General features: G+C 40.6%; 1 long non-coding RNA gene across 1 annotated transcript; it reads right to left on the bottom strand.

Moving 5' to 3' along the window:
* Nucleotides 1-7,142: 7,142 nt before the first annotated feature.
* LOC142104044 (uncharacterized) lies at nucleotides 7,143-7,999 on the bottom strand. The gene is made up of 3 exons (XR_012679503.1): nucleotides 7,746-7,999; nucleotides 7,461-7,601; nucleotides 7,143-7,299 (listed from the first exon to the last, which is right to left on the bottom strand). It is a non-coding gene; the product is annotated as an uncharacterized LOC142104044 (long non-coding RNA).
* Nucleotides 8,000-9,610: the final 1,611 nt, after the last annotated feature.

Raw genomic sequence — 9,610 nt, 5'->3', positions numbered from 1 at the left:
ACCTTGCCTAAACTGCTGCACTCCAACTGAGAGAATGCCAGACTGGATCAGTCCACGAGTCCTCCAGATACCACAATCACCTCGCGACACTAACAGGCCACAGGGAAAATAACCGCTGCTCTACTGTGGGACCTACTCAGGGAATCCACAAAGCAATGCTACACTAGATGCTGCTGTTATCCAGACAAAATGGCTGCTAAGAAAATACACCCCATGGCTGACTACAGGGGGAACCTACCGATATTAATCCCACTTACTATTGTTCCACGTTTTTGATCTGTAAACTATTTGGGCCACAATTTTTAACACACCTTTTTTTTTTTTGCTCAAACGGTCCTATCACGGTGACGATCTATTGAAAGTACAGGGTGGGTGAGAGGCAGCCGCGTTAAAAGCTATTCAATTGTTTTTTAATGTGGCGCGTTAAACAGGCCAATATGCTGTTTTATCATGCACCTCTTCGGGGTGTACTAAAAATAGAAAAACTGTTTTAAACTAAAAAAAACAAAACAGGTAATAATGGTATAAAATTTAACTAAGTTGTTTCATATTATATTTAAAAATGAAAAGGCTGAAATATAGTTTAAAAAACGAAATATAGTTTTAAAAAGCATGATCAAAAAAATATTCTTTCTTATTTCCCCTTAGAAAAATAGCTTAAGGGTGCAGTCCTTTATTTTAAATAGAACAGACACACTTTTTTTTTCTAATCACTCGTGTTTACAGTGGTGAAGAAGAGTATTTTGAGAAAGCACTGTTGGCTGGGTGATTTTTTTTTGGGCAAATAACCTTATCCTGCATTTTACTGAAGTGTTTTCTGCTGGATTATCAAGTATTTCCAAGGACGTGTATTGTTTGTTTTGTGTTGTTTGTCATTTATTTAGCTAAATATACATATAAATTAATCACTTCAACCAAAGTAATATCCTAGCAAACTAGTGCCTCTCACAGGCCCATTCTTCCCCTGAACAAACACGCCTTACTCCCTACATTCATGGACACAGTGTGGATGTACATGTATGCTGCATGTATGGACGAGACTGCTCTGGGTGCAATGCAAGGTGATGCAAATGTTGATGCATGTGGTGTGAATGTGAGTATGGAAGAGGGCGAGACTGTGGGAGAGAATGGTGGACAGACAATGGCAGCATTGTCAATTGAGGCAAGTAGGACTAGAATCCCCAGGCCACGTCTGTACCGCAACAGGCGCTTGCTTGATGGATTGCCTGAGGAGGAGGTGAGAAAACTTTATCGCCTATCCTCCTCAGCAATTTACAATCTGTATGAGATTGTAAAACAGGACCTGGAACCTCGTGCCACTACTAACCGAGCACTCCCTGGACTTACCAAACTGCTTGGTGCTTTGCATTTTTTAGCTTCAGGAACATTTCAGCCCACCTTGGCACTTATTGCCGCGTTTTCCAACCCACCTTTTCTAGGATCCTGTTCCAGGTCCTAAAAGCCCTCAAAAAGCACACTGCACATTTTGTAGAGATGAGCGCACTTGGATTTCCTGAATCCGGGCCCACCCGAACGTTGCCGATCCGAGTCGGATCCGAGACAGATCCGGGTATTGGCGCCAAATGAAAACTTGAAAGCGAGGCTCCGAGTCATAATCCCGTTGTCGGATCTCGAGATACTCGGATCCTATAAATTCCCCGCTAGTCTCCGCCATCTTCACTCGGGCATTGATCAGGGTAGAGGGAGGGTGTGTTAGGTGGTCCTCTGTTCTGGTAGATCTCGTGCTGTGCTGTTTAGTTCTGTGCTGTGCTGTTGTGTGCTGTGCTGTGCTGTGCTGTGTTCTGCAGTATCAGTCCAGTGGTGCTGTGTGCTGTGCTCTGTCAATTTTGAGTTCAGTGGTGCTGCTGGGTCCTGTGTGCTGTGTCCTGTTCAGTCTAGTGGTCCTGTGTCCTGTGCTCTGTGCTTCTAAGGGCATAGTTATTTCCCCAATATTCCCAAGTGTTTAAAAAATTAAAAAAAAGTTATAAAAAAAAATACAAAAAAATAATTTAATTTTTTTTTAATTACAACAAAATTTGCAAAACCAATCCAGCAGTATAAGCCCATTGGTACTGCAATATTACCAAGTTCATACATTCTGCAGTATCTTGTGCTACATATAATGGAGAGCAAAAATTTGGAGGATAAAGTAGGGAAAGATCAAGACCCACTTCCTCCTAATGCTGAAGCTGCTGCCACTAGTCATGACATAGACGATGAAATGCCATCAACGTCGTCTTCAAAGCCCGATGTCCAATCTCCTAGTACAGGGCATGTAAAATCCAAAAAGCCCAAGTTCTCAAAAAAAAGCAAAAAGAGAAACTTAAAATCATCTGAGGAGAAACGTAAAGTTGGCAATATGCCATTTACGACACGTAGTGGCAAGGAACGGCTTAGGCCCTTGCCCGTGTTCATGACTAGTGGTCCATCTTCACCCAAGGATCTTAGCCCTCCTCCTCCTCCCCCCCTACAAAAAATTGAAGAGAGTTATGCTGTCAGCAACAAAACAGCAAACAACTCTAAAGAGAGATTATCACAAATCCCCAAGGCGAGTCCAAGGGTGTTGGTGGTTGTCAAGCCTGACCTTCCCATCACTGTATGGGAAGAGGTGGCTCGGGAGGAGGCTACTGATGATGTAGCTGGCGCTGTGGAGGAACTTGATGATGAGGATGGTAATGTGGTTATTGTAAATGAGGCACCAGGGGGGGGAACAGCTGATGTCCATGGGATGAAAAAGCCCATCGTCATGCCTGGTCAGAAGACCAAAAAATGCACCTCTTCGGTCTGGAGTTATTTTTATCCAAATTCGGACAACCAATGTATGGCCATATGTAGCTTATGTAAAGCTCAAATAAGCAGGGGTAAGGATCTTGCCCACCTAGGGACATCCTCCCTTATACGTCACCTGAATAACCTTCAAAGTTCAGTGGTTAGTTCAGGAACTGGGGCTAGGACCGTCATCGGTACAGGGACACCTAAATCCCGTGGTCCAGTTGGATACACACCAGCAACACCCTCCTCGTCAACTTCCTCCACGATCTCCATCAGATTCAGTCCTGCAGCCCAAGTCAGCAGCCAGACTGAGTCCTCTCCAATACGGGATTAATCCGAGGAATCCTGCAGCGGTACGCCTACTACTGCCACTGCTGCTGTTGCTGCTGTTAGTCGGTCATCTTCCCAGAGGGGAAGTCGTAAGACCGCTAAGTCTTTCACAAAACAATTGACCGTCCAACAGTCGTTTGCCATGACCACAAAATACGATAGTAGTCACCCTATTGCAAAGCGTATAACTGCGGCTGTAACTGCAATGTTGTTGTTAGACGTGCGCCCGGTGTCCGCCATCAGTGGAGTGGGATTTAGAGGGTTGATGGAGGTATTGTGTCCCTGGTACCAAATCCCATCGAGATTCCATTTCACTAGGCAGGCGATACAAAAAATGTACAGAGAAGTACGATCAAGTGTCCTCAGTGCTCTGAAAAATGCAGTTATACTTACTGTCCACTTAACCACGGACATGTGGACAAGTGGTTCTGGGCAAACGAAGGACTATATGACTGTGACAGCCCACTGGGTAGATGCATCCCCTTCCGCAGCAACAGCAACAGCTGCATCAGTAGCAGCATCTACAAAATGGCTGCTCGTGCAAAGGCAGGCAACATTGTGTATTACAGGCTTTAATAAGAGGCACAACGCTGACAACATATTAGAGAAACTGAGGGAAATTATCTCCCAGTGGCTTACCCCACTTAGACTCTCATGGGGATTTGTGGTGTCAGACAATGCCAGTAACATTGTGCGGACATTTAATATGTGGAATTTCCAGCACGTCCCATGTTTTGCCCACACCATTAATTTGGTGGTGCAGCATTACCTCAAGAGTGACAGGGGTGTGCAGGAGATGCTTGCGGTGGCGCGCAAAATTGCTGGACACTTTCGGCATTCAGCCAGTGCCTACCACAGACTAAGGCTAAGGAGTGGGGATGCGCCTGAGTCAAGCGCAGTGGAGACTGATTTCCGTGTTGTGCAAGGTTCTCCAGCCGTTTGAACTCGCCACACGAGAAGTCAGTTCCGACACTGCCAGCTTGAGTGAGGTCATTCCCCTGATCAGGCTGTTGCAGAAGCAGCTGGAGAAAGTGAGGGAGGAGCTGGTAAACCATTGAGATTCCACCAAGCATGAGGCTCTTGTGGATGTAGCCCTTCGTACGCTTTGCCAGGATCCGAGGGTGGTCACTCTTTTAAATTCAGAGGAATACATTCTGGCCACCGTGCTCGATCCTCGGTTTAAAGCGAATGTTGAATCTCTGTTTCCGGCGGACACAAGTCTGCAGCGGTGCAAAGACCTTCTGGTCAGGAGATTGTCCTCTGAAGAGGACCGTGACATGCCAACAGCTCCACCCTCATTTTCTTCCACATCTATGGCTGCGAGGAAAAAGCTCAGTTTTCCTAAAAGAGCCGCTGGCGGGGATGCTGATAACATCTGGTCCGGACTGAAGGACCTGCCAACCATTGCAGACATGTCTACTGTCGCTGCATTGGATGCTGTCACAATTGAAAAAATGGTGGAGGATTATTTTGCTGACACCATCCAAATAGACATGTCAGACAGTCCATATTGTTACTGGCAGGAAAAAAAGGCAGTTTGGAAGCCCCTGTACAAACTGGCTCTATTTTACCTGAGTTTTCCCCCTCCAGTGTGTACTCGGAAAGAGTTTTTAGTGCAGCAGGAAACCTGGTCTGTGAGCGGAGAAGGAGGTTGCTTCCTCACAACGTTGAAAAAATGATGTTTATAAAAATAAATAATCAATTCCTCAATGAAGTACAGCACTGCCCTCCAGATAGTACAGAGGGACCTGTGGTTGTGGAGTCCAGCGGGGACGAATTGATAATGTGTGAGGAGGAGGAAGTACACACTGTAGGGGGAGAGGAATCAGAGGTTGAGGATGAGGATGACATCTATCCTCAGTAGAGCCTGTTTAGTTTGTACAGGGAGAGATGAATTGTTTTTTTGGTGTGGGGGCCCAAACAAACCAATCATTTCAGCCACAGTTGTTTGGTAGGCCCTGTCGCTGAAATGATTGGTTTGTTAAAGTGTGCATGTCCTATTTCAACAACATAAGGGTGGGTGGGAGGGCCCAAGGACAATTCCATCTTGCAACTATTTTTTTGGCATTATGTGACCATTCAACAGTCGTTTGCCATGTTCAAAAAGTAAAAGAAAATGTCAACAAATTACAAAAATTTAATCAAAAGTTAAATGCCCTGTCATTATTTAAAACAAGAGGTATTGACGTGCTAGAATTAGTGTAGTGTTAATATGTTATAAACACTACACTTGGAACTTGGAGGAGGTATTGTGGCCCAGGTATCAAATTTAGTACCGGAGCCACCCCACTACGCAGTCCAGAATTTTTTTTTGGGGAATTCAGAGCTGTGGAGGGTTTTTTATTAATTCTATTGTGGTGACCACTACTCTACGCAGTCCAGGTACATTATTCGGTGCGACTCATACCAGTTGATGGTTTTCTTATTAAATTGTGGTGACCACTCCTCTACGCAGTCCAGATACATTTATTGGTGCGAATCATACAAGTTCAGGGTTTTTAATTTATATTGTGGTGACCACTCCTCTACGCAGTCCAGATACATTTATTGGTGCGAATCATACAAGTTCAGGGTTTTTAAATTATATTGTGGTGACCACTCCTCTACGCAGTCCAGGTACATTTTTTGGTACCAGTTGATGGTTTTCTTATTATATTGTGGGGACAACTCCACTACGCAGTCCAGAAAGATACCTCGTTGCAACGTTTTGGACTAATAACTATATTGTGAGGTGTTCAGAATACACTGTAAATTAGTGAAAATGCTTGTTAATGAATGTTATTGAGGTTAATAATAGGGTAGGAGTGAAAATAAGCCCAAAAACTTGATTTTCGAACTTTTTATGTTTTTTTTAAAAAAAATCCGAATCCAAAACCTTAAATCCGAACCAAAACCTTTCGGCAGGTGTTTTGCGAAACAAATCCGAACCCAAAACATCACGAAAATCCGAATCCAAAACACAAAACACGAGACACCAAAAGTCGCCGGTGCACATCCCTAACATTTTGCACATTTTATTAAATTCCTGCAGCCTCTCAATGAGTGGCGTGAGGTCAAAGCTGATTTTTATGCTTTGGCTCAAATGCCCAATGTGCTGGGTGCAATTGATTGCACCCAGCACATAATCAAACTGGAACATTGACATTGACATAATCAAACTGGAACATTTCTGTCAATAAGGTGTTATTGACTTTGTCTACCTTGAATATTATTTTCACCTGTAAATGAAAATAGTATTCAAAGGCTACTTTACTGTTATGTTTGTGGATATGTAAATCATTTTATTATTTACTATAGTTATTGTGCAAGTACCGAAAGGTTGCTTTTGTTATAGCAGATTAGAATTAAATAAGCATCAACCGTTTTTTAACATTTAACCAAACAGCTATAGGTATATGGATTAATGATAGCGATTACACCAAAACTGATTTTGGTTTTATGAGCAAACACTCACCTCCTGAACATTGACCTCTATTATGTGAATAGGGACAGTGGTCATCAACCGTTTGTTTAGAATATTGGAACTGAAAACTACACGTCTATAGTGAAGACGTCTACCACCATTACTGTAATCAGACTTTTCTGCATGAGCCAATTTTTTTTTTTTTTTAGTTATACGCATTAATGTTTGTGTTATGGTGTATATATATCTATTAAAAAAAAACAATTGTTTTTCAAATTTTTATTTACTATAAGATTTACAATCTTCTGTCGGTGTCTTTACTTTGCTTTTATTCAGTTGGCAGTGACATCTACGTATTCTTTTATGATATCTGTAAAAAAGAAAAAGCAGAAAAAGTTAAAGCTGCGCTGATTTAACAATTTTATAGCAATCATTACAATCTGGAGGACTTATTAGATGAGTATTTGTAATAAATTATTGTTGGTTATTAAGCTTTTGTGATTGATATAATTCCATACATTTTTTGGTCAAACAACTAATATGTACCCAAAAAAGTTATTTTTTTTTAAAAAAGAAATGTGCACATTGTTGTTTTCACATATCTTTTGTATTAAAACTTAATTTTGAAGTTGCTAGGTATCCTATGCATTTACATCTGGTAGTGGCATTACATATGTATGGATATCTTTATTTGTAATACATAACACTTTACAGAATTTTTACCTTCAATTGTAACACGCCTCCAATGCTGTGTTCAAGGATTTTTTCCATAAAGGATGAACTTGATAGTCGGTCTTATTGTAACACAAATAAAAATGGCCATGTGAAAACTGTTTTGGTATTTTTCAATTTTTAATTTTTAATAAAAAGGAAGGATCAGCTTCGGACTCAAAGATAATCATTTATAGATCATGAAACATTGGTCACATCATACCCTTCCCTTATGGGAACATACCTTTTTTTGACAAAGCAAATAATATCTTGAAGATACACATGTATAAATGCCAGGAATAAACTGAAACAAACTGAGTAAATTTGTCTGTATGTTCTTTCAGAATGTGTTCAGATTTTCTTCTCATTTCCCCTCTTCTTGTGTCTAATGACATAAATGATTGACAATATTTAATTAACCAAAATCTCTGTCTTGCATGTATATATATATATATATTTCTACATATATGTATAGCTATGTATAGATAGATAGATAGATAGATAGAGATATTCCTTTAAGCCAAAATACCTTTGCGGTAACAATGTATGATTTCAAGGGGTTGATGGTATCTTCTATCTTTCTGTCCATCATGGGTCTGGTCAGCGATATATCTTGTTTAGCTAAAATGAATGTAAAAAAAATAAAATTAAGAGCATACATTATTAACACGAACATTGTTTAAACATTTGTCAAGATGTCCCTTAGATTGTACGCTCCTTTGAGCAGGGTCATCTCTCCACCTGTCTTCACCACTTTTACTCTGATCTCCAGCTACCTAGCCCTCCTCCTCGAGGACCCTCTTCCTCCCCGTCCCCTCTAGCTCCCTCCTCTCCCCTCTGGGAGTTTCCCTGTCATCCGTGCCCTCCCTCTTGGGCTCCGTTGTATGCGGACCCTCCCGTCTCCCCTCCCCCTACCCTAGCTGTGCTTTGAGCTCACTGAGTTACTGTGCTTACTGTTTACTGTACTGTGCTGTCTCACCTCGTATTGTAATTTTGTTTGTCCCTGTACGGCGCTATGGACACCTGGTGGCGCCCTATAAATAAAAATTAATAATAATAATAATGTCAAATATATGTTTAAATTTATAAATAATATAATTTTACTTAAGAAAGGACAAAATAAGAATACTTAATAATACTTAAGAAAGGACAAATATATATATTCATATAACCTGAAACAAAAACTTGCAAGATCCAGTTTCTTTAGTATTACTTCCTTCACGAACAGCCTTCTTCCTCTTCTGACACTGTGATGATGGTTTCCAGGAGTCTGAGGTGGTATTGTTTTGTTGATTATCAGTTTTCTTTTGAAAAACAATTGTTTTACACTTCCACTGCGTCCTGGTTTGTTGTTTCTAATGTCACATCTAATCCAAATATTTTTTACAAAAAAACAATAAATAAAACAAAAAAAATACAAAATTAATAACACTTATTTTATTTTTATTACAATATAGATATAGCGAAATATCCATCCCAAAAAAAGCTCCATTTACTACCTAAAAAAAATAGATTAACAGCGATATTATTTTCTATTAATAGGTAAAATTTTAAGCTATCAGTATACATAAATCAAAATTTACCATTTATACTTAACAACAATACAAATAACCTTTCCATCAATGACACAAATGTGATGAACTTAGATATCATCATCTCCATTTATTTATATAGCGCCACTAATTCCATAGCGCTGTACAGAGAACTCACTCACATCAGTCCCTGCCCCATTGGAGCTTACAGTCTAAATTCCCTAACACACACACACAGACAGACACAGAGACTAGGGTCAATTTGATAGCAGTCAAATAGCCTACTAGTATGTTTTTGGAATGTGGGAGGAAACCAGAGCACCCAGAAGAAACCCATGCACGGGGTGAACATACAAACTTCACACAGATAAACCCATGGTCGGGAATCGAACTCATGACCTCAGTGCTGTAAGGCAGGAGTGCTAACCACTGAGCCACTGTGCTGCCCAGATATACTTCTTTATTGAATAAGCTACATGTAATAGGTGTATACAAACATACTTCTTGCATAGTTATATCTCTTCTTGCACAGTTATATCATAACATATATATATATATATATATATATATATATATATATATATATATCATCACCATTCATTTATATAGCACCACTGATTCCGCACCGCTGTACAGAGAACTCATTCACATCAGTCCCTGCCCCATTGGAGCTTACAGTCTAAATTCCCTAACACACACACATACACACACAGACACACACACAGACACACAGACTAGGGTCAATTTTGATAGCAGCCAATTAACCTACTAGTAAGTTTTTGGAGTGTGGGAGGAAACCGGAGCACCCGGAGGAAACCCACTCAAACACGGGGAAACATACAAACTCCACACAGATAAGGCC

The sequence above is a fragment of the Mixophyes fleayi genome, chromosome 1, assembly GCF_038048845.1.
Source record: "Mixophyes fleayi isolate aMixFle1 chromosome 1, aMixFle1.hap1, whole genome shotgun sequence".
NCBI classification, from domain to species: Eukaryota; Metazoa; Chordata; class Amphibia; order Anura; family Limnodynastidae; genus Mixophyes; species Mixophyes fleayi.
Note: the sequence above shows the minus strand (reverse complement) of the source record. Positions and strands in the feature narration are given on the sequence as shown.